The following is a 24212-nucleotide window of genomic DNA, read 5'->3' on the forward strand; positions in this document are numbered from 1 at the left end:
ATTCTCACTACACCTTTCTAAACATACTGGAAAATATTAAGATACAACCAATCACCATAATACTAGGTGATTTCAACTACCCTGCCATTAACTGGGAAAACTACTCGGGTACCAACACCTTTAACCAACAGTTCTTGAAATTCATAAATTCCAACGCCCTGGGTCAACTAATCCATTGTCCCACCAGTGGATCCAGTATCCTAGACCTGGTCATTACCAACATGGGAGACAGATGCTCCACACCAGTGGACACCTCCTCATTGGTCAGGTCTGACCATAAGCAAATCACCCTTGACATCCTATCCCACTCCCACCCCCCAGTAAGGAAACATCCGTAAAAAATTTCTCTAAAGCCAATTTCATGCTACTCAAGTCAGAAATGACACCCATGCAGATGGGATCTGAAAGTTTGACTGCTGAATCCTACACTGAGGCATTGTACGAGCACATCCACTCCTGCATGAATCGTGCCATCCCAAATAGAACCAAGATACTCTCCTCCAAAAAAGGGAAGTCAATCTGGTGGTCCCCTGCCATAAACAAACTACATAACAGAAGGAAGAAACTGTTGCATAAAAGAGGAAAATCCCAGGATGCAAAAACTCCCTTACCAGCCTCAGTAAGAAGCTGAAATGCCTCATAAAATCCTCCAAAGCTAGTTAAAAAATAAAATTGCCAAAGATTCCAAAGACAACCACAAGGCATTCTATAGTTATGTCAAGAATCTAAATGGCAAAGCTCAGATATGCTCTGAGCTACAATAGAATGGCATTAAATATACTGATCCCAAGGATATTGCCAATATCCTGGCAGATCAATTTAGTGCCAACTTCACCCCCCTCTCACCCCATAAAGGGCCCATCTCAATACCAAAAGATTGCCAAATTCTGGTAATAACGGCCACACATGTAGAAACAGCACTCTACAAAGCTAAGAATACAGTACCCATGGGACCAGATGATATCCCAGGCTGTGTAATACATGAACTACAAAAATGAACTGGCACCTCACCTAAGTGTCATGTTTAATAATAGCCTCACCTCAGGCTTCATGCCCACTGAGTGGTGCACAGCTACAGTTATCCCACTCCACAAGGGGAGATCCACCTTGGATCCCGGGAACTACCATCCCATCAGTCTGATGAGCCGGATCTGCAAGGGCATGGAAAGCATTATCATGGAACTTATAAACAAAGACATTGGCAACCTTCAAACACTGGACCCCACCCAGTTTGGGTTCGTGAAGGGCCGATCCTATCTCCTGAACCAGATTGACTTCTTTGAATCAGTCTCCAGAGCTGTGGATGAGGGTAAGGCAGTCCACACAGCCTTTCTGGCCCTCACCAAAGCCTTCAACACCATCCCCCACTCTGGAATCATAGATAAACTTACTAAGCTGGGCATAAATCTCTATGTCACTCGATAGGTTGCCAATTGGCTTACTGACAGAACCCACACTGTAAAAGTAGCCGACTCCAAATCCAGCTCCAGACAAGTGACAAGTGGAGTACCTCAGGGTTCAGTCCTAGGACTGCTCTTGTTTCGCATCTACTTCTCTGAAGTACAGGCCAACACTAAGGTACTCTGGCTAACAAAGTTTGCAGATGACTGCAAACTGGGAGCCATTATTGAATCCCCAAATGATGTAGATATTCTACAAAAGGGCCTTACAGAAACAGATGCTTGGTGTCAGAGCCATGGGCTCAAGCTTAATGCCAAGAAATGTATAGTTATCCCCTTTGGGAAAAACATATACCCATGAATTACCACATAGGTGCCAGTACACTAAACACCGAAAGTGTGATGAGAGACTTAGGGACACAGGTGGACAGTGGTCTCACCTTCAATAACTACATCGCCACAACAGTCAGGAAATCCTTCTATGTGGCATACCTCATCACTAAGGGTTTCTCATCCAGAAAAAAGGAGGTCATTGTCCCACTGTACTCATCCCTTATTAGATCCATTATAGAGTACAACGCCCCGTTTAGTATATACCTCACAAGACATCTGTAACAGCTGTAAAGGCTGCAGAAATACCTCATTAAAAGAATCACAGGCCTAAAGCAGATGCCCTATGCTGACCATCTAAAAAAACTCCAGCTATACTCTGTGGCATATCGTCTACTCAGAGACGATCTCTGCTTAACATACAAGGCCATGTCAAACCCTGAGCTGTTCTACATGCTCCACTTAAAGAAATCCCAATCCCTCAGAGCCACATGCTCCAGAGATCTAAACCTTGTCATCACAATGAACAAAACATGCTGGAGGGATAGGTTCCTGACCCAGAGACCCCCCATACTCTGGACTGGACTGTCCATACATGTCAAGCAGAGTGCCTCCTTGGCCCTCTTCAAAAGGAACCTTGACGATTGGATGGGAGATAGGAAATTCACCCCGGGGATCATGTCAGTAGCCCTGCTAGACAGGGGTCCAGAGAATTAAATATTGTGGAAAGAAATATCCAGGGAATTGTTATGGCTAGGCTTGTATAGGCCCTAGGCCGATAGCCTAGTACCAACCTATGAATCTATGAACCTGTAAGATTCCTGACATAGCTGAAGAAGACCTTGTGATGAGCCATAGTCTGGGAGGCTACACTGACCTCATAATTGACCTTGATGGACTTTATTAAGCATATTAGTTTTTTGTTTAGTTGAATCAGAGACCTCTTGTCTCTTTATGAGTTGTTCTTTCTGATTTTGGCCTTGACATTTTTTTTCTTTTATTATATACCCTGCTAAGGTCAGGATTATTCCAGCGGGGATTGTTTATGGTGTTATATCTGGGATTAATTCTGGTAAGTATGGCCAACTCAGTACAGCCATTTTTCTGTTTGGAAGGTGTTTCTGTAAATAATTCTGCATAGGTAGTTACATTCAAAAGGTTTTGGGGAGCCATACATTTTGACAAACTGTTACTTAATATGATGTAGTTTGCTTTAGAATAGTTTCTAACTGTTACGGGTTTAGTTGGTTTTCTGGGTAGATTTTTATTCCAAGAGACACAGCTATGTGGTCCAACTTCACAAATGAGGACATGACAAAGGTGGGGGGGTGCAAATCTCACCCTTCTTGGTGAGCACTAGGTCCAGTATGTTTGATCCTCTGGTTGGATTGTGCACTATGTGGTCCGAGGTGCTTGTGTTGTTAATGTCCAGGAAACATTGTGCCTCTGAGTTAGAGGCAGTGTATGTTTCCCAATCTATAGAGGGTAGTTAACGTCTGCCATGAATAAGGTATTTGTTTGGACTTCTCTGTAATCACCACCTTCACCATAACATCCATTAAGATACTATAACTGTGATGTGCCAACATTGTAACTTTTGAATAAAAATCCAGGTTTCAAGAGCAGTCTCAGAAATGCTTTTTATTTATACTGAGCACAAACAGTCAACTTCACTATACTCCCTTCAATTATCCCACAGAAAAATACTTCTAACTTGTCATAAGTAATCAGGATTGCTTTTCTCTGTCAAACTTAATGGTAAGTTTTAACATCCTCTTGTCCTAGCTGCCTCCATACTCTGTATTCTTGTCTTTTAATTGCTATACCAATTGTACTCTACCCTATAACATATTCATGAGGGTCATAGGTGCCCATATTCATCCATGGATTCTATATATATAGTCCATATTACATAGTTATTACTGAGGACCATCCTTCAAATTCTGCCTTAAACAGTATGACTGGCACATCAAAAGATGACTCATTAAATCAGAGAACTCTTTCCTTTCTTACTCACCACCTAACAGTTGTCCAGAATTGTCTTCCAGTACAAGTAGGAGTGGCCTGCAGCTCCATGACAGAACCCACACAATCAGCAACAGACATCATACACAAAGCCTTCAGCACATGAGATCTTAACCTGCAGCCAATCACTGCTTCTTAGAGTAAGACTCAGGCTAATATAAAGGAAGCCTTAGCAAGATCCTTAATTAAGTGGACAAAAGTCAAAAATCTGATTAAACATCTCATAGAAACAATATGCCTGGTTATTATACCCACCACTTAAAGAATTGCACCAAACTTGTAATGATGTTTTGGTTACCCAGGACAGAATATTACCAACATATCTTTGGATAAATTAATAAAATCAAAGTACTTCCTTGACAATACGAAGAGAGACATCACAGAGCTCTTGGAATATGTGTCCCAGGCTGGTATGAGCCTAGCATTGAGCAGTATTTTATCTTCTTCTAGGATGATGCCACAGTATGAACAAAAGATGACTGAGTTTAATAATTGGCTTATTTTCTGTTGTCATTCTAAGAGGGTGCAATATTTGTCAGCATGCAAAAATAGATGGTAAACAGACCATAGGATCATAGGAAGTTACTAAGCTAATGGCCCTGGGGCTTTTACAATCCCTGAAACCTCAGTCAGCACCTGTCACCCCTGTCAATGAAGGACAAAGGTGGAACCCCTAGGACAAATTTGTGGTTTTCCATCCACTCATCAAGTCTGCACTTGAAGAGGATCAGCGGGGTACTCTGTTTGACATGTATGGGAAGTCTATTCCAGAGATTGGGCAGCCTCTGGGAGACAAACCTGTCTCTACAGCAGGTTTTGCTGATGTTGCATATTAGATTTAGGCCTCTCAAGAGGGTAATGCATGAGGAGTTAGGCGTATGGATATGGAACATCTCTAGTAGGGCAGGGTCGGATATTGCCTTGTAGGAGAGGCACAGATCACCTCTGAGCAATCTGTATGACACCAAGTAAAGTGATAGTGATTTGAGCCTGTCCACGTAATACAGGTGTTGGAGGCCATGGATTCTCTTTGTGAGGTATTTCTATGGCCTTTCCAGTTGGTGCAGTTGTTTGGAGAGGTACATACCAAACTACGCATTATACTCAGTTATTGGGCTAATAAGGGAGGAGTACAGAGAGGTAATAACCTCCTTTTTTCTGGATGCAATCCCTTTACTTATGAGATGAATGAAGTCAAAGGCTTTTCTGACCACTACTGCAACATGATGGTCGAATGTGAATTGTTGTCAACCTGAGTACACAGGTCTCTCACCATGGGATGTGTGTTTAGGGGGTTGTCATTGATGTGGTAATCAGTAGGGGGCATGTTTTTGCTGAATTGTACGATAATACATTTTTTTTTTTGCATTTAACTTAAGACCATGAGTTTGGCACCAGTTATTTGTAGCTGTGAGACCCTCTTGCAGTATGTTAATGTCATTTGCAGAGTCATTTACAGCACCCAACTTACAGTCATCCACAAACTTGGTCAGCCACAGGCTCTTGGTCTTTGTCTGGACCTCTTAGAAGTAGATGCCAAACAGTAGGTGTCCCAGGGCAGATCCCTGGGGAACACCACTAGTAACAGGTCTGCTGTCGGAGGTGGTGGCAGATATTTTGACCTTTTGGATTCTATCTGTGAGCCAGCTGGCCACCCATCTGATGAGACAGGGATTAACACCAAGTTGTGTTAGCTTTTCAATTATACCCAAGTTAGGGATTGTGTCAAAGGCCTTGGCCAGGTCAAGGTAAGCTGTATGTAATGACTTTCCCCTCATCCAGAGCCTTTGTGACAGTCTCAAAGAAGTCAGCTAGGTTCAATAGGCATGATCTGCCCCTGACAAATCCGAATTAGGTGGGGTTGAGTGTTTGGAGATTGCCTATATTCTTGTTTATGAGATCCATAATAATACACTCCATGGCTTTACAGATCGGACTTGTCAAGCTAATGGGGCAATAGTTTCCTGGGTCAGTAGTGGCACCACCTTTGTGCAAGGGGAAGACAGTGGCAGTTCTCCACTCTGCTGGAATGAAGCCTGTAATTAGGCTGTGGTTGAATTGGCTGCTCAGTGGTGAAGCTAGTTCTTGTTGGAGATGGTGTAGAATACAGACTGGGATATTATCAGGTCCCATGAAAGCTGTGTTCTTTGCCTTGGATAGGGCCTTTAACACTTGATCTATGGAGATGTGAGGTGTAGGACAAGTATCGGGGATGCTGACTGGGCCTTTGGGGGGTGATAAGGGGGTGAAGTTTGTGCTGAACCTATCAGCTAATAGGTTGGCTAAGTCAGCATGATCAGTGTAAGTGGTACCATTAAATACTAATTTGGAATAAACCTGGGCTATATCATGGAAGTTCCTACTGTAACTGAAGAAGGACTTGTGGTTTCCCTTTTTTCAGAAGCTAGTTTCAATTCATAATTGGCTTTGGAGTTTTTCACTAGTGATCTAATTTGCTTGTTGAGGTAGAGGAGAGAGATTTTCTGATTTGGAATTTGTTCCTTTTTACCACTGGACAACAGTTTCTTCCTTTTGTTATAAAGCCTGTTGATAGAGGATGTCTACCAGACAGGGTTTCTGTTTCCTTGAGGAGCAGGTTTTAGTTCTGTTGGGTATGACTAAGTCAATGCAGTTGTACTTAAGCCTTAAGCTCACACTGCTTTGCCAGGGATGATCTGCACCTCTCCCCTCTAGGTTTTCAAATATTAACTAAAACATCCATAGCACCATTTTAAACAAAGCCAGACTGAAAGTACTTCCAACATAACAAGTCAATATTAAGAAAATCTAATGGTGCTTCTACTCAATGCTAGCAGGTCTAAAAAAAAAAAAAAGAAAGAAAACACTCCCTAGAAGCTCTCTTCATCCGAGAGAATGCTGACATCCGTGCCATCACTGAAATATGGTTCAAAGCTGCAGAGAGCACACTGACAGTGCCAGGTTACAATGCCTTCCACACATTTAGACCAGCTACTACAGAGATTGGTCTTGGGACCACTCCTTTTTGGCAATTGCTTCTTTGAAGTAAAGGTCAATGTCAGTGGCCTCCAGCTGATTAAATTTGCAGATAATTTCAAATTAGGAGCTGTCATTGAATACCCCACCAACACAAATGTTATCCAGGAAGGGCTGACACAAACAAACAAACAACTGGTGTCAAAGCCATGGACTAAATCTAAATGCCAAGAAATGCATAATAGTATTCTTTGGGAAGTCATCCATCCCTGGTAGCTATCATATTGACAATACACCACTTAGAGTTGACCCAGTAGTCAAGGATTTCATAGGTTCATAGGTTCATAGGTAGGTACTAGGCTATTGGCCCTAGGTCCTATATAAGCTTAGCCAAATGTACCCAGGCTTTCGCCACCTAAGAAAATTATTTTCCTGTGCCACTGTCGAGCAGAGCCACAGAAGTGATCCCCGGGGTGAATTTCCTATCTCCCATCCAGTAATCAAGATTTTTCTTGAAGAGTGCTAATGAGGAGCTTTGTTTGATATAGACAGGTAGTTTGTTCCAGAGTATGGGAAGTCTCTGGGACAGGAATCTATCCCTCCAGCATGTTCTGTTTATTGTGGTGATGAGGTTTAGGTCCCTAGAGCATGTAGCTCGTAGGGATTGGGATTTCTTTAAGTGGAGCATGTCTAAAAGCTCTGGGTTTGACATAGCTTTGTGTGTTAGGCAGAGATCCCCTCTGAGTAGGTGATATGCAACAGAGTAAAGCTGCAGTTTTTTGAGACGGTCTGCATAGGGCATCTCTTTGAGGCCAGTAATCCTCTTTGTGAGGTATTTCTGTGGCCTTTTCAGTTTTTGTAGATGTCTTGTGAGGTACATACCAAAAGGAGCATTGTACTCTATAATGGGTCTAATGAGTGATGAGTAGAGGGGAACAATGGCCTCTTTTTCCCTGGATGAGAAACCTTTTGTGATGAGGTGTGCCACATAGAAGGATTTTCTGACTACTGTTGCAATGTGATTATCAAAAGAGAGATTACTGTCCACCTGTGTCCCAAAGTCTCTTATCACACTTTCGGTGTTAAGTAGACTACCACCTATGTGGTAGTTCATGGGTACTGAGTTTTTACCAAAAGTGATGACAATGCACTTTTTGGCATTGAGCTTGAGGCCATGGCTTTGATATCAGGCATCTGTCTAAGCGAGGCCCTTTTGTATGATGTCCACATCTTTTGGAGTTTTGATTATGGCTCCTAGTTTGCAGTCATCTGCGAACTTCATTAGCCAAAGACCTTCAGTGTTGGCCTGTACTTTAGAGAAGTAGATACCAAACAGGAGAGGACCCAGGACTGAACCCTGTGGTACTTCACTTGTCACTGGCCTGAAGTTGGATTTGGAGTCTGCTACTTTCACAGTGTGGGTTCTGTCAGTGAGCCAGTTGGCAACCCATCTTGTGACATAGGGATTTATACCTAGTTTAGTGAGTTTATCTATAATTCCTGAGTGGGGGATGGTGTTGAAAGCCTTGGCGAGATCTAGATAGGTTGTGTGAACCACCTTACCCTCATCTACGGCTTTGGTGACTGCTTCAAACAAGTCTATCAGGTTTAGGAGACATGATCTGCCTTTTAAAAACCCGAACTGGGTGGGGTCTTGAGTTTGGAGTTTACCAATGTCATTGTTTATAAGTTCCATGATGATACGCTCCATAGCGGTGCAGACCAGGCTCGATATGCTAATGGGGCGGTAGTTTCCGGGATCTGTGGTGGCTCCCCCTTTGTGGAGGGGATAGCTGTTGCTGTGCCCATTCAGTGGGCACATAGCCTGAGGTGAGGCTATGACTGAACATGGTACTTAGGTGGGGTGCCAGTTCGTTCTGTAGTTCATGTAGAATACAGCCTGGGATGTTGTCAGGTTCCATGGATGCTGTGTTCTTGGCTTTGGATAGTGTGTTTTTTTACCTGTGCAGCCGTGATTACAGGAACTTTGCATTCTTCTGGTATAGAGATGGGCCCTTTAGGGGATGACATAGGGGTAAAGTTAGCACTGAACCTATCTGCAGGATGTTGGCAATATCAGTTGGTTCTGTATATTTAGTGCCATTGTGCTGTAACTCAGAGCAGATCTGAGTGTTGCCATTGAGATTCTTGACATGGCTATAGAATGCTTTGTGGTTGTCTTTAGAGTCAGTGGTGATTTTGTTTTCATAACTAGCTTTGGAGTATTTTATGAGGGATCTCAGCTTCTTACTGAGGCTGATCAGGGAGTTTCTCCAATCATGGGATTTTACTCTTTTTTGCAACAGTTTCTTTCTTCTGTTGTAGAGTTTGTTTATGGCAGGGGACCACCAGATTGGCTTCCTTTTTTTGGAGGATAGCATCTTGGTTCTGTTAGGGATTGCACGATCCATGCACTCGTGTAAATGCTTATAAAGTGCATTTGTGTAGGATTCAGCAGTCATACCTCTATTGTCTGTCAGCATGGGTGTCGTGAAGTTTGACACTTCTGTCTTAAGAAGTGTGAAGTTGGCTCTGGAGACATTTTTTACTGTGGTTTCCCTAATGGGGGGTGGGGGAGGGATGTGGATGTCTAGGGTAATTAGCTTGTGGGTTAGATCCGACCAACGAGGAATTGACCTCTGGTGTGGAGCACCGGTTGCCCATGTTGGTATTAACCAGGTCTAGGATATTGCTGCCCTTGGTGGGGGTGTGGATAAGTTGATCCATGCATTGGAATTTATGAATTCCAGAAAACGTTGAGCACAAGAGTTGGTACATGAGTAGTTTTCCCGGTTAATGGTAGGGTAGTTGAAATCACCCATTATTAGGGAGTTAGGTTGTACTTAATTTTCCAGTGTATTAAGAAATGAGGAGTGAGAATCCTGGGGCATGGTGGGGGATCTGTAGCAAGCTACAGTTTGGACTGCGGTTTTGCCCAGACTTAGTGGCACTTAGATAATTTCATATGCATTATGCTGAGCAACTAGCCTGGAGGTGTAGATATCCTTAATGAATATGGACACGCCTCCGCCTTTAGTGTTTTGGTCCAGGTTAGGTGGCCGAAAGGTGTGGTATGAATTATAGCCTGGTAATGCAGGGGTACTCTCTGGAGCCTTGAACCAGGTCTCTGTCACTGCACAGATGTCGATGTTCTCCATTTTAAGGAGTGCCTCGAGAGAGTGCATTTTGAGGTTTAGACTTCTAGCATTGAGTAGCAATACCCTCACATTCTTCTTGCCTGTACCTGTTAGGGTGGTGAATTTGTCATTTAAACCTTGCCTAAAAAAGGCACTATAGGGGTGGCTAGAGCCTTAGCCAGTATCCAGAATCCCAGGGACGACAGGTGCAGTCCATCTCTGGCAAAGCATCGTGGCTTGTCGATCATGTCATCACAGGCAGACAGATACTGGACCCCCTTAGAATGACACCAGAAGCTTAGCCAATTGTTGAAGTCAATCATTTTGTCCTTGTACTGTGGTATCATTCTAAAGGATGGCAGGATGCTACTCAGTGCTAGGGTCATACCTGCCTGGGCTACAAGATCGGACAGCTTCTCCATGTCCCTTTTCATGTAGTCCAAGGAGGTACGTCTCAGGTCATTCACACCAACATGGACAATGACAGTGTCATATTTGTACTTGTTGTGGAGTGACCTGAGTGCAAGTGTTATGTGGCAGATCCTGGCACCTGACAGGCAGCTGACAGTAACTTTCTCCTTGTTTAGCCTGGTGAGTGGAACATCAGTGTGCCTGACTATAGAGTCACCTATGACTAGAGTGTTGGGTACGTTGTTATGCCTTATGGGCTGTGGTTGAGTGGCACACTGAGTTTGTGGGCTATGTGTCATTTGGGTTGTGTTGCGGGGTGGAGGTTGCTTGTGTTTCTAGCCTTTGACCATTATGTGTCTACAGTGGTGAGTAAACCATTCTCTGCTTTGCAACTTATAAACAAAGGTATGGCATCTAAGTCCAAGGAAGTCATTATTCCACTGTATTTGTCATTCTTCAGACCTTTCATTGAGTACAATGCCCCCTTTGGTATGTGCCTAACCAGGCATATCCAACAATTAGAATGTTCACAGGTATTCCTCAATAAAAGTGTTTAGGGAGCAAGTAACATGTCATATGCAGACTTCTTTAAGACCCTATCCCTGTATTCTGTCTCCAGGCTGCTGAAGGGAGATCTATGCTTCGTATAAAAGCATTGTCAGACCCCACTCTGATGGACCTCCTGCATATCTGCAAAACAAACAGCATCCAAATTAACTGTTTTAAAGACTTAAACCTTGCCTGTGATATAAATAGGACCTGCTGGAGACACAGGTATGTATCCCAGAGACGACCCAATCTCTGGAACAAGGTCCCCTTCCATGTAAAGCAAAGATCCTCCCTGATCCAACTCAGGTGTAACTAGTACAATTGGATGGCAACAGGAAATTCATCCCTGGTTTGGCACCAATGTCTCCAATGGACACAAGCAGCCTGTAAATGGTTCATCTCCCAGGGCCCTGCTTGTAAAAGTTTCATCTCCCAAACCCCTCCTTACACTTAGCAAGAGTAACAGAACTTGTCAGACATTTGGGATGCATGTCTATGCTTAAAAAGGCTTTTGTAGTCATTAGCCTAGTATACACTTATTAAACTATGAACCTGTAAACATGGAATAAATGTGCATTATCTCCACAAACTATAATAACTACATAACTACCTTCTACCCTTTCTGTATTCACCAAACTACTGCACAAGCTCTCCATTGCAGAATGCAAATGACAATGTGGTTGTAACCTTGAAGCCAGATTCTTAATGTGTCAAATTGTTGGAAAAAAAAGTGAATCCTTCCTCAGTGTTTTGGAGCTGCATAAGAGATAAAAGTAAAGCACATCTTTTTTTAGCCTATCAATTAATTAGATCAGTGTATGTCTTTCTCCAGCAATACCAAATTCTGTGAACTGCTCTGCACTGACTTGCTATGAATGTGTAATAGTTTATAATACCTTTTTTATCTTTAGAATGCAACAAATGCCAGAAATAATAATTGTTATGGGTAATTCAGGATGTCCTTTGTATGGCAAGCACAATGCAATAGACTGACCTGCGGGGTTTGACTGTTGTTCTCAAAGTGCTACAGAAAAAAGTAATCAGCTGGCAAATTTCACACCTCCTAAATGTCTTCACACTGTAGTCTTGGGTTTGATACTATCAGTCTCTATTGCCTACATTGTACCACAGAGAAATTGCTTAACTCAACACTGTTCCTAGGTTGCCTATGAACAAAAGCACATTCACCTAATGAGGTTTACCATTTACTTAAAAAAAAAAAAAGGAAGCATGTAACATCAGAATAGTTCAACTTTAAAGAAACTATAACCTGATGGTGACACAACCACCATCCAATTATCTTCTTCCTTAATATGAGCACCCTCTAATTCCAGCCAATCAATAGCCAGTTGCCATCATGAGTTGTTTTTCATCTCTTTGCTATAACATTTGGTCTTGTCTTGTGTCTTTCGGCTTTTCCCAGTTAGGGGTTACCACAGTGGAACTCCGGTCCACTAATGATTGGCAGTTGATTTTTACATACCGGCTTGCCACGCTTGATGCACAACCTTCAACGAAGGTACGCCCATTCATGCATGTCTCCACACAGAAGACGCTCTAGCTGAGAATCGAACCGGACAGCGTCTTACTGTGAGGCGACAACGCTACCGCAGCACCACCACCGCGGGTGCTATAACATTTGGTAATCTGCTCAAATGACAAGAACTCATCTGCAGTCAACAGTGACTCCCAGATTCCTCTCTGGATAAAAACAGTTATCTCCAAAGCACCTAGTTCTCATACCAGCAATCCAATCCAGTGACAAATTAGTGACAAGCAAGAGTCTGATAGCACCTGTTTTAGATCTAGGGCCTCCAATAAGTCAGAAAAGTGTTGCTGCACAGAAATGTGACCTGAAACTCACCTATCTCCATATATATGAGCACAAGTGTCTTACCTACCCTGATAAACAATATCATCAAAACTCTGTCAATATTGTTTCCTCACTGTCGTGGACACATGGTCCTGTAGCCAGTATGAAAGATGCTCACGCTCATCTGTGCAAAACACATTTAGGTTTAATGAGATCTTCCAGCTTAACAAGAATAAAAAAAAAAAAAAAAAAACATATACGTTGAGTACTAAATTACTGCATTTACTTCTGAGTGCCTTGACTAAAAGTTGGGCAATGTGCAGAAGGGGCAGATAGCTGAATTATCTGCTTTCATTGGTAGTTATGTCAAACTTAACAGAGAATTTTAAGACTAAGAAAGGCAGTAACAGCATTGGTGTTTAGAAGAATGTAAAGACAAATAGGAGGAAAGATTGCTGAAGTTTGCAATGGACTTGCAGCTAGACTTCTGAGGTGCTTATAGATGCTATTGTTTTTATGGTTTCATACTTCAATCAAAAACAGATAGCTTGACTTTTAATATTGGCATCTTGTCTGCTTTGGTGCTATGGACAGATTCTCACTGAAACATGCATTGGAAATTATAATAGGTAACAAATATAGGGATACTGTCATGATTTGACTAAATATAAAATTAAATGACATTATTTGCATTGCCATATCTTAAAACCTAGGCTGTTATTCATAGTCTGGGACATTGCAAATGTGTTACTGTTATGTACGAATAGCGGTGCAGCACAGATATGAAAATAAGGTCAATGAAAGGTATTTGCAATGAATAAGGAGAAGCATGTCCACTTTTTGCAAAAGACTAAGTTGTATGTAGTTCGGCATTACAAACTTGCAAATTACTTCGCAAAATCATAATTTGTTACTTTTGGGTTTTTTTGCATATCACAGACAAGTGTGGCTAAGTGCAATCATGCTCAAAGCATTTTAGGAAAGCTGTGGGCTGCGTAGCAGCTAAGACTGATGGTTTCAAAAAGGAAAGGAGTTTATAATTTCTTATAGAGGGTATCCTTTTTATGGACACCCTGATGGTTTTATTAAAGACTTAGAAAAAGGGTGATATGAAAGATTGAAAAAGGGGAGACTAGATAAAGAGGGGAACACAAAGGAGAAACATCAAGAGGGCTTATGCAAGAGAAGGTGGGAGAGAATGCCACTATGTTTTTTTCGGGAGATAGACCCCATATTTTTTCAGTTTTTGTTTTTTATAAGATTATAGTGTGGTTGGAAAATAGGGAAGAGGGTGAAGGAGAAAGGGTAAGGGAAGAAGGGCTGAAGAAGTGATAGTCGGATCTCAGTCAATAGAGCCTCAAACACATCTATTGCCAGATGGTGTTGTAGTGCAAGACGCTGATGTTGAGGGGGTAGGGGCCTGCGCTGGTACTGTAGTCAGCACCAACTGGTAGAGTGTGTCTTCTACATACTGAAGAGAGACTTCAACTGGCTGAATTCTCCTAACCACTGCCTGTACCAGAACATCCTCAATACTTTCTGTGCGACTCGCCAAGCTCTGTTCTGACCCCTTGAGGATGTCCCCGGATGGGCAGAGGGTGTGCATTCCCTACCCTGGGAGGTATGTGTCTGGTCTGTGCCTGAGGGATTTGAACCTGGAAAAAAGACAAAGAAAATAAATGGGAGGGAAGCAAAACAAAAAACAAAAGAAAAGGAGAAAGGAATAAATAGGCAAAATAAGAAAAAAAAAAAGAGAAAAAAAGGGTGGGGAGAGACAAAAATGAAAAGCACAATAAATGCACACAACACTGTTTGCATGCAGTTTAATACAGCACTGAAATACTGCAGTAAAATCTTTATTGAACTGAAACTTGTGGATGGGAATTGCTTATGGATATGGTGGGGGTAGTGATTTGGGATGTGCTTATGTACTTGGTAAGAATGATAAGATTAGGGCTTATACATACTTGTGATGAACTGAAATGGCAGGGCCTTGTGACTTTTTAAGGGGTGTGTGTTTCTCTCAAATTATGTGCTCTCAATATAGAAAATATATTACCCAAAAGAAAAAAATTCACTAGTTATTGTACTTAATCAATTCAAAAGTCAGGTTGCTAAACATTTTCTTGATCTGTTAAGTCTTCAGTTGCATTTCTTTAACCTGCGAAGCTATAACAATATTTTCCTTAGGAGTAATACAGAAATTCTAAAAAACATTTTCACTTTTCCTATTACTGTTAAAGTAGTGCAATGATTTCTTATACATAGTATGACATAGTAAGAAAAAATATTCTCTTGAACACTCGTTATACTTTCCAGAAGATTCAACCAGTCACTTTAATCAGATTCAACCAGTCACTTTAATCAGATTCAACCAGTCTCTTTAATCAGATTCAACCAGTCACTTTAATCTTCTCTTTTGCTGCTGGCTGTTGTATCCAATTTCTTCCTCAGCTATGATTAAAAGAGGGAAGGCCAAACTTGTTTACTTGTATTTGAATTTCTTCTCCGTATAAATATAAATATGTCTGTAATACTGTTCAAACTTTTATTTTTTCACTCACATATGAATACTTGTATGAATTAGTAGAATACTGTGCTAACATTCCCTTTCATTCAAGAGGATAATATTAAAATATGAATGGTGTCTTGAATGTTATTTTCAAAATGCATATGATACTTTCTACTGTATAGCTAAAGTACAAATGCTGAAATGTATCAATTCGTGGAAGTGTACATTCCCTTTTCTGCAGAACTTTGTCTGATTTATTAAATAATACTGAAGTAAAACAGTACATTCCAGAAAATGTTGTGCTGGTCATTCACTTACCACAGTCACTCCAAACCCCTTCCTCTAACCTGCAGTCTAAGCTGTGTGTGGTAAGTGAGATTTCAGCCATGTTGCATATGCAGCTAAAAACACTTCTGAACAAACAGCTGTCTTAAGCAACTGTTTTAGTTATATTTGTGTGGCCTACACAAAACTGGCTTCATGTATTGTTATCTATTACATCTTATAGGTTCATAGGTAGGGACTAGGCTATTGGCCCTAGAGCCTATATAAGTCTAGCCAAACGGATTTTACCCTGGCTTTTGCCACCCAAGAAAATTATTTTCCTGTGCCCCTATCAAGCAGAGCCCCAGAAGTGATCCCCGGGGTGAATTTCCTATCTCCCATCCAATCATCAAGATTTTTCTTGAAGAGTGCTAATGAAGAGCTTTGTTTGTTATAGATAGGTAGTTTGTTCCAGAGTATGGGAAGTCTCTGGGACAGGAATCTATCTCTCCAGCATGTTCTGTTTATTGTGGTGACAAGGTTTAGGTCCCTAGAGCATGTAGCTCAGAGGGATTGGGATTTCTTTATGTGGAGCATGTCCAACAGCTCTGGGTTTGACATAGCTTTGTATGTTAGGCAGAGTTTGTCTCTGAGTAGGCGATATGCGACAGAGTAAAGCTGGAGTTATTTGAGACGGTCTGCGTAGGGCATCTGTTTGAGGCCAGTAATCCTCTTTGTGAGGTATTTCTGTGGCCTTTCCAGTTGTTGTAGATGTCTTGTGAGGTACATACCAAAAGGGGTGTTGTACTCTATAATGGGTCTGATGAGTGATGAGTAGAGGGGAACAATTACCTCTTTTTTCCTGGATGAGAAACCTTTTGTGATGAGGTGCGTCACGTAGAAGGATTTCCTGACTACTGTGGTGATGTGATTATCAAAGGAGAGACTACTGTCCACCTGTGTCCCAAGGTCTCTTATCACACTTTCGGTGTTAAGTAGACTACCACCTATGTGGTAGTTCATGGGTACAGAGTTTTTACCAGAATGGATGACAATGCACTTTTTGGCATTGAGCTTGAGGCTATGGCTTTGACACCAGGCATCTGTCTCAGTAAGGCCTTTTTGTAGGCTGTCCACATCGTTAGGAGTTTTGATTATGGCTCCTAGTTTGCAGTCATCTGCGAACTTTGTTAGCCAAAGACCTTCAGTGTTAGCCAGTACTTCAAAGAAGTAGATACCAAACAGGAGAGGACCTAGGACTGAAGCCTGTGGTACTCCACTTGCCACTGGTCTGAAGATGGATGTAGAGTCTGCTACTTTCATAGTGTGGGTTCTGTCAGTGAGCCAGTTGGCAACCCATCTTGTGACATAGGGATTTATACCTAGTTTATTGAGTTTGTCTATAATTCCAGAGTGGGGGATGGTGTTGAAAGCCTTGGCGAGATCTAGATAGGCTGTGTAAACCACCTTACCCTCATCTACGACTTTGGTGACCTCTTCAAACAAGTCTATCAGATTTAGGAGACATGATCTGCCTTTTACAAACCTGATCTGGGTATGGTCCAGAGTTTGGAGATTACCAATGTCATTGTTTATAAGTTCCATGATGATACGCTCCATAGCCTTGCAGACCAGGCTCATCAGGTTAATGGGGCAGTAGTTCCCAGGGTCCATGGTGGCTCCCCTTTGTGGAGTGGGATAACCGTTGCTGTGCGCCATTCAGTGGGCACAAAGCCTGAGGTGAGGCTATGATTAAACATGGTACTTAGGTGAGGTGCCAGTTCGTTCTGTAGTTCATGTAGAACGCAGCCTGGGATGTTGTCAGGTCCCATGGATGCTGTGTTCTTGGCTTTAGATAGTGTGTTTTTTACCAGTGCAGCCGTGATTACAGGAACTTTGCATTCTTCCGGTATAGAGATGGGCCCTTTAGGGGGTGAGAGAGGGGTAAAGTTATCACTGAACCTATCTGCCAGGATGTTGGCAATATCAGTTGGTTCTGTATATTTAGTGCCATTGTGCTGTAACTCAGAGCAGATATGAGTGTTGCCATTGAGATTCTTGACATGGCCATAGAATGCTTTGTGGTTGTTTTAGAATCAGTAGTAATTTTGTTTTTGTAACTAGCTTTGGAGGATTTTATGAGGGATCTCAGCTTCTTACTGAGGCTGACCATGGAGATCCACCAATCGTGGATTATTACTCTTTGTTGCAACAGTTACTTTCTACTGATGTAGAGTTGGTTAATAGCAGGGGACCACCAGATTGGCTTCTTTTTGGAGGATAGCATCTTGTTTCTTTAGGGATTGCACAATCCATGCACTCGTAAGTGCTTGTAAAGTTCATGTAGAACGCAGCCTGGGATGTTGTCAGGTCCCATGGATGCTGTGTTCTTGGCTTTAGATAGTGTGTTTTTTACCAGTGCAGCCGTGATTACAGGAACTTTGCATTCTTCCGGTATAGAGATGGGCCCTTTAGGGGGTGAGAGAGGGGTAAAGTTATCACTGAACCTATCTGCCAGGATGTTGGCAATATCAGTTGGTTCTGTATATTTAGTGCCATTGTGCTGTAACTCAGAGCAGATATGAGTGTTGCCATTGAGATTCTTGACATAGCTATAGAATGCTTTGTGGTTGTTTTTAGAATCAGTGGCAATTTTGTTTTTGTAACTAGCTTTGGAGGATTTTATGAGGGATCTCAGCTTCTTACTGAGGCTGACCATGGAGATCCTCCAATCATGGGATTTTACTCTTTTTTGCAACAGTTTCTTTCTTCTGTTGTAGAGTTTGTTTATAGCAGGGGACCACCAGATTGGCTTCCTTTTTTGGAGGATAGCATCTTGTTTCTTTTAGGGATTGCACAATCCATGCACTCGTGTAAGTGCTTGTAAAGTTCATGTAGAACGCAGCCTGGGATGTTGTCAGGTCCCATGGATGCTGTGTTCTTGGCTTTAGATAGTGTGTTTTTTACCAGTGCAGCCGTGATTACAGGAACTTTGCATTCTTCCGGTATAGAGATGGGCCCTTTAGGGGGTGAGAGATTATCACTGAACCTATCTGCCAGGATGTTGGCAATATCAGTTGGTTCTGTATATTTAGTGCCATTGTGCTGTAACTCAGAGCAGATATGAGTGTTGCCATTGAGATTCTTGACATAGCTATAGAATGCTTTGTGGTTGTTTTTAGAATCAGTGGCAATTTTGTTTTTGTAACTAGCTTTGGAGGATTTTATGAGGGATCTCAGCTTCTTACTGAGGCTGACCATGGAGATCCTCCAATCATGGGATTTTACTCTTTTTTGCAACAGTTTCTTTCTTCTGTTGTAGAGTTTGTTTATAGCAGGGGACCACCAGATTGGCTTCCTTTTTTGGAGGATAGCATCTTGTTTCTTTTAGGGATTGCACAATCCATGCACTCGTGTAAGTGCTTGTAAAGTTCATGTAGAACGCAGCCTGGGATGTTGTCAGGTCCCATGGATGCTGTGTTCTTGGCTTTAGATAGTGTGTTTTTTACCAGTGCAGCCGTGATTACAGGAACTTTGCATTCTTCCGGTATAGAGATGGGCCCTTTAGGGGGTGAGAGAGGGGTAAAGTTATCACTGAACCTATCTGCCAGGATGTTGGCAATATCAGTTGGTTCTGTATATTTAGTGCCATTGTGCTGTAACTCAGAGCAGATATGAGTGTTGCCATTGAGATTCTTGACATAGCTATAGAATGCTTTGTGGTTGTTTTTAGAATCAGTGGCAATTTTGTTTTTGTAACTAGCTTTGGAGGATTTTATGAGGGATCTCAGCTTCTTACTGAGGCTGACCATGGAGATCCTCCAATCATGGGATTTTACTCTTTTTTGCAACAGTTTCTTTCTTCTGTTGTAGAGTTTGTTTATAGCAGGGGACCACCAGATTGGCTTCCTTTTTTGGAGGATAGCATCTTGTTTCTTTTAGGGATTGCACAATCCATGCACTCGTGTAAGTGCTTGTAAAGTTCATGTAGAACGCAGCCTGGGATGTTGTCAGGTCCCATGGATGCTGTGTTCTTGGCTTTAGATAGTGTGTTTTTTACCAGTGCAGCTGTGATTACAGGAACTTTGCATTCTTCCGGTATAGAGATGGGCCCTTTACGGGGTGAGAGGGGGATAAAGTTAGCACTGAACCTATCTGCCAGGATGTTGGCAATATCACTTGGTTCTGTATATTTAGTGCCATTATGCAGTAACTCAGAGCAGATCTGAGTGCTTGCCATTGAGATTCTTGACATGGCCATAGAATGCTTTGTGGTTGTTTTAGAATCAGTAGTAATTTTGTTTTTGTAACTAGCTTTGGAGGATTTTATGAGGGATCTCAGCTTCTTACTGAGGCTGACCAGGGAGTTACTCCAATCATGGAATTTTACTCTTTTTGCAACAGTTTCTTTCTTCTGTTGTAGAGTTTGTTTATGGCAGGGAACCACCAGATTGGCATCCTTTTTTGGGGGAATAGCATCTTGGTTCTGTTAGGGATTGCACAATCCATGCACTTTCGTGTAAGTGCTTGTAAAGTTCATGTAGAACGCAGCCTGGGATGTTGTCAGGTCCCATGGATGCTGTGTTCTTGGCTTTAGATAGTGTGTTTTTACCAGTGCAGCCGTGATTACAGGAACTTTGCATTCTTCCGTATAGAGATGGGCCCTTTAGGGGTGAGAGAGGGTAAAGTTATCACTGAACCTATCTGCCAGGATGTTGGCAATATCAGTTGGTTCTGTATATTTAGTGCCATTGTGCTGTAACTCAGAGCAGATATGAGTGTTGCCATTGAGATTCTTGACATAGCTATAGAATGCTTTGTGGTTGTTTTAGAATCAGTGGCAATTTTGTTTTGTAACTAGCTTTGGAGGATTTTATGAGGGATCTCAGCTTCTTACTGAGGCTGACCATGGAGATCCTCCAATCATGGGATTTTACTCTTTTTTGCAACAGTTTCTTTCTTCTGTTGTAGAGTTTGTTTATAGCAGGGGACCACCAGATTGGCTTCCTTTTTTGGAGGATAGCATCTTGTTTCTTTTAGGGATTGCACAATCCATGCACTCGTGTAAGTGCTTGTAAAGTTCATGTAGAACGCAGCCTGGGATGTTGTCAAGTCCCATGGATGCTGTGTTCTTGGCTTTAGATAGTGTGTTTTTTACCAGTGCAGCCGTGATTACAGGAACTTTGCATTCTTCCGGTATAGAGATGGGCCCTTTAGGGGGTGAGAGAGGGGTAAAGTTATCACTGAACCTATCTGCCAGGATGTTGGCAATATCAGTTGGTTCTGTATATTTAGTGCCATTGTGCTGTAACTCAGAGCAGATATGAGTGTTGCCATTGAGATTCTTGACATAGCTATAGAATGCTTTGTGGTTGTTTTTAGAATCAGTGGCAATTTTGTTTTTGTAACTAGCTTTGGAGGATTTTATGAGGGATCTCAGCTTCTTACTGAGGCTGACCATGGAGATCCTCCAATCATGGGATTTTACTCTTTTTTGCAACAGTTTCTTTCTTCTGTTGTAGAGTTTGTTTATAGCAGGGGACCACCAGATTGGCTTCCTTTTTTTGGAGGATAGCATCTTGGTTCTTTTAGGGATTGCACAATCCATGCACTCGTGTAAGTGCTTGTAAAGTGCAATTTTATAGGATTCTGCAGTTATATCTCTATTGTCCATCAGCATTGGTGTCATGAAGTTTGCCACTTCTGTCTTAAGGACCGTGAAGTTGGCTTTGGAGAAATTTTTTACAGTGGTTTCCCTAATGGGGGGTGGGGGTGGTATGTGGATGTGTAGGCTGATTTGCTTGTGTTTGGATCTGACCAATGAGGAATTGACCTCTGGTGTGGAACACCGGTTGTTCACGTTGGTAATGACCAGATCTAGGATATTGCTGCCCCTGGTGGGGGTGTGGATAAGTTGATCCAAGGCATTGGAATTTATGAATTCCAGAAAACGTTGAGCACAAGAGTTGGTACATGAGTAGTTTTCCCAGTTAATGGTGGGATAGTTGAAATTGCACATTATTAGGGTGTTAGGTTGTACCCTAATATTTTCCAGTGTATCAAGAAATGAGGAGTGGGAATCCTGGGGCATGGTGGGGGATCTGTAGCAAGCTACAATTTGCATTGCTGTCTTGCCCAGAGTTAGTTGCACTTGGATAATCTCAGATGCATTATGCTGAGCAACTAGCCTGGATGTGTGGATATCCTTAATGAATATGGACACGCCTCCGCCTTTAGTGCTTCGGTCCAGGTTAGGTGGCCAAAATCTTTTTCCCTGCAATAATGAGATAAGAATCTGTAAATGCAATTCTTATTTCATAACTTTATATATCCAGTCACCATTACTGATATCTATAAATAAGTACATAATTTAGACAGTTACATGCACAGATTTCTATTATTAGAATGCTTTTTATTGAAAATGGCTTTGTGTGGTTATGTCACACTCTCTCAAAATAGCTGAAAAAATGCTGAGTCAGTAAGGGACACACTCACAAAGATTTGACAGAACAACAAAGGAAGAGAGTGGGATGCTCTGTACTATGAGTGGGCTTTACACACACACACACACACACACACACACACACACACACGCACGCACGCACGCACGCACGCACACACACACACACACACACACACACACACACACACACACACACACACACACACAAACACACACTCTCTCTCGCATCTCCCTGCATCATTTCCTACAACACGTACACACACTCTCTCTTACATTTCCCTGCATCATTTCTTACACACACACACACACACACACACACACACACACACACACACACACACACATACACACACACACACACACAAACACATACACAGTATTATATTGTACTATAGTATCCCCTGGATGCACAGTAGCAAGGCTCGTCCAAAATGCACCACTGAAAACAGAATGCATTGATTTTATGTAGCTCTGGACAATTTGTGAAAAGTTGTGCCATGTTACTGTAAGACTCAAACGCTATCAAAAAATAGAAACATTGAGATTTGCAAAAAATTACATCTGGGCTCTTTCTGAGATTTTGCAATCTGGCAAAAGCCCTGATTTGGAATCTTTTGTACAAACACTTTGCAAGGGTTTATTCCAAACTACCACCAACTTTATGGCAAGCTGACTTTACTTAAACCTTATAACTTTCCTTCTAGTGCAGAACATGTATATGTCACCACATATGCAAGCCAGCACTTCCTTCCCAATCCATCACTATTCTTATCAGTCTCCTGGTCTTCCTAGCCAACCGTATGGTACTATGGACAGCTCCCACATATTTCACATCAAACCACACTCGTACTCAAGAGCATTGGAGCCATTCTTTGAAAGTGCTCTTAGTGACTGCACTAGCCCTTCCTTTGATGGACTCTTAAGCCCACCTTTGATTATCAGTGGGAACTTTCTTTAAACATGAGCCTTCCACTGAATATGATAAGAATGATGCCTTTACCATGCATTCTCCTGCAGCCAGTCTTGTGGAAGATCAGAGTTATGAGTCACTCTTCTCTGCCGTTGCACCCCACTGTGAAATCCCCATAGAGAATATCAAGTCCTATGATGGTCATTCCCACCATGAAAGAATTATGGGTGCCCAACTGAATGCCATCTTTCACGATTAACAACTGGAACATATATTTAATCATGACAGAATAAAACTAATCATATGAACTTGTTGGCTTTCTTCTAAAGGAAGAACAATGCCTTAGACATCACAGTACTACAGCAGACAGATACTTCAGTGCTTCAAGTGATATGTACTTACTGTCTTTACTGCCTTTAAAACAGGAATGCGTATTCCTGTTTCATCTTATGTATTCGTTTTATAACTCATAAGTATTAAAGCTTCATCAATAAGCTGGTGCTTGTTGTAGTCAGATCATGTTAATTATCTGATAAGAATAATAAAACCACTAGCAATAATTAAGAATCTATGCAATTTTTAAAGGAATACATGAGCCAGCTCAAAATATATATTTTTCAAGCAAGGGTTTACAACTGATTTCCTTTCCTATGCTGAATTATTTTGTTGTGATTTTGTACAGGATTTTAAAGAACTTTTATAATGTGAATTGCCGATCAGGGACACTTGTAAAATATTACTGATTTCAGAAAATGACATATATGTATGTATATATATATATATATATATATATATATATATATATATATATATATATATATATATAAATGGGTCTACCTGAGATGATCGACAAGCCATTTGATCGACTTTCATTTGGTCGACAGTTCATTTGGTCAACAGGCAGATTTTCCCCCCTCCCCTATGTTGTGCAACCCTGGAGTTGATATATATAGTTAGGGGGAGTGTGGGGGGCACAGCCCCCCACATTGGGGGGTGTGGGAAGCGAAAACTGCTTGTCGACCAAATGAACTGTCAACCAAATGAAAGTCGATCATATGGCCTGTCGACCATGTGATAGGGATCCATATATATACATATATATATATATATATATATGTATATATATATATATATATATATATATATATATATATATATATAGGTAGAGATATATACAAATTTGCATAAATACCTGTATTTGCAAAGACAGATATCTGCACCTGATAATATTAGCTGTACTGCTATTAAAAAAATGCATTGGAAATCAGGAGCATGTTTAAATCATTTGTGCATCTTATGAACAAAGAGGAATATTTGTACTGTTTTAAAATATTATAATAATAACTAGAAATGTTAGTTAATAGTATGCTGTTTTATTAAGCCACTCTAAAGAGTAAAAAAAAAAGGAAGAAGAATAAAAACTTTGTGAAAGAAACACAAACT

At 41.5% G+C, this 24212-nt stretch overlaps 1 pseudogene; it reads left to right on the forward strand.

Annotated features, from left to right (window-relative positions):
• Positions 1 to 23028, forward strand: part of LOC122800490 — a 36269-nt pseudogene extending 13241 nt beyond the window's left edge.
• The last annotated feature ends 1184 nt before the right edge of the window (positions 23029 to 24212 follow it).

Source organism: Protopterus annectens, chromosome 4.part0, assembly GCF_019279795.1.
Source record: "Protopterus annectens isolate FY-2018-M chromosome 4.part0, PAN1.0, whole genome shotgun sequence".
In the NCBI taxonomy this organism is placed as follows: Eukaryota; Metazoa; Chordata; order Ceratodontiformes; family Protopteridae; genus Protopterus; species Protopterus annectens.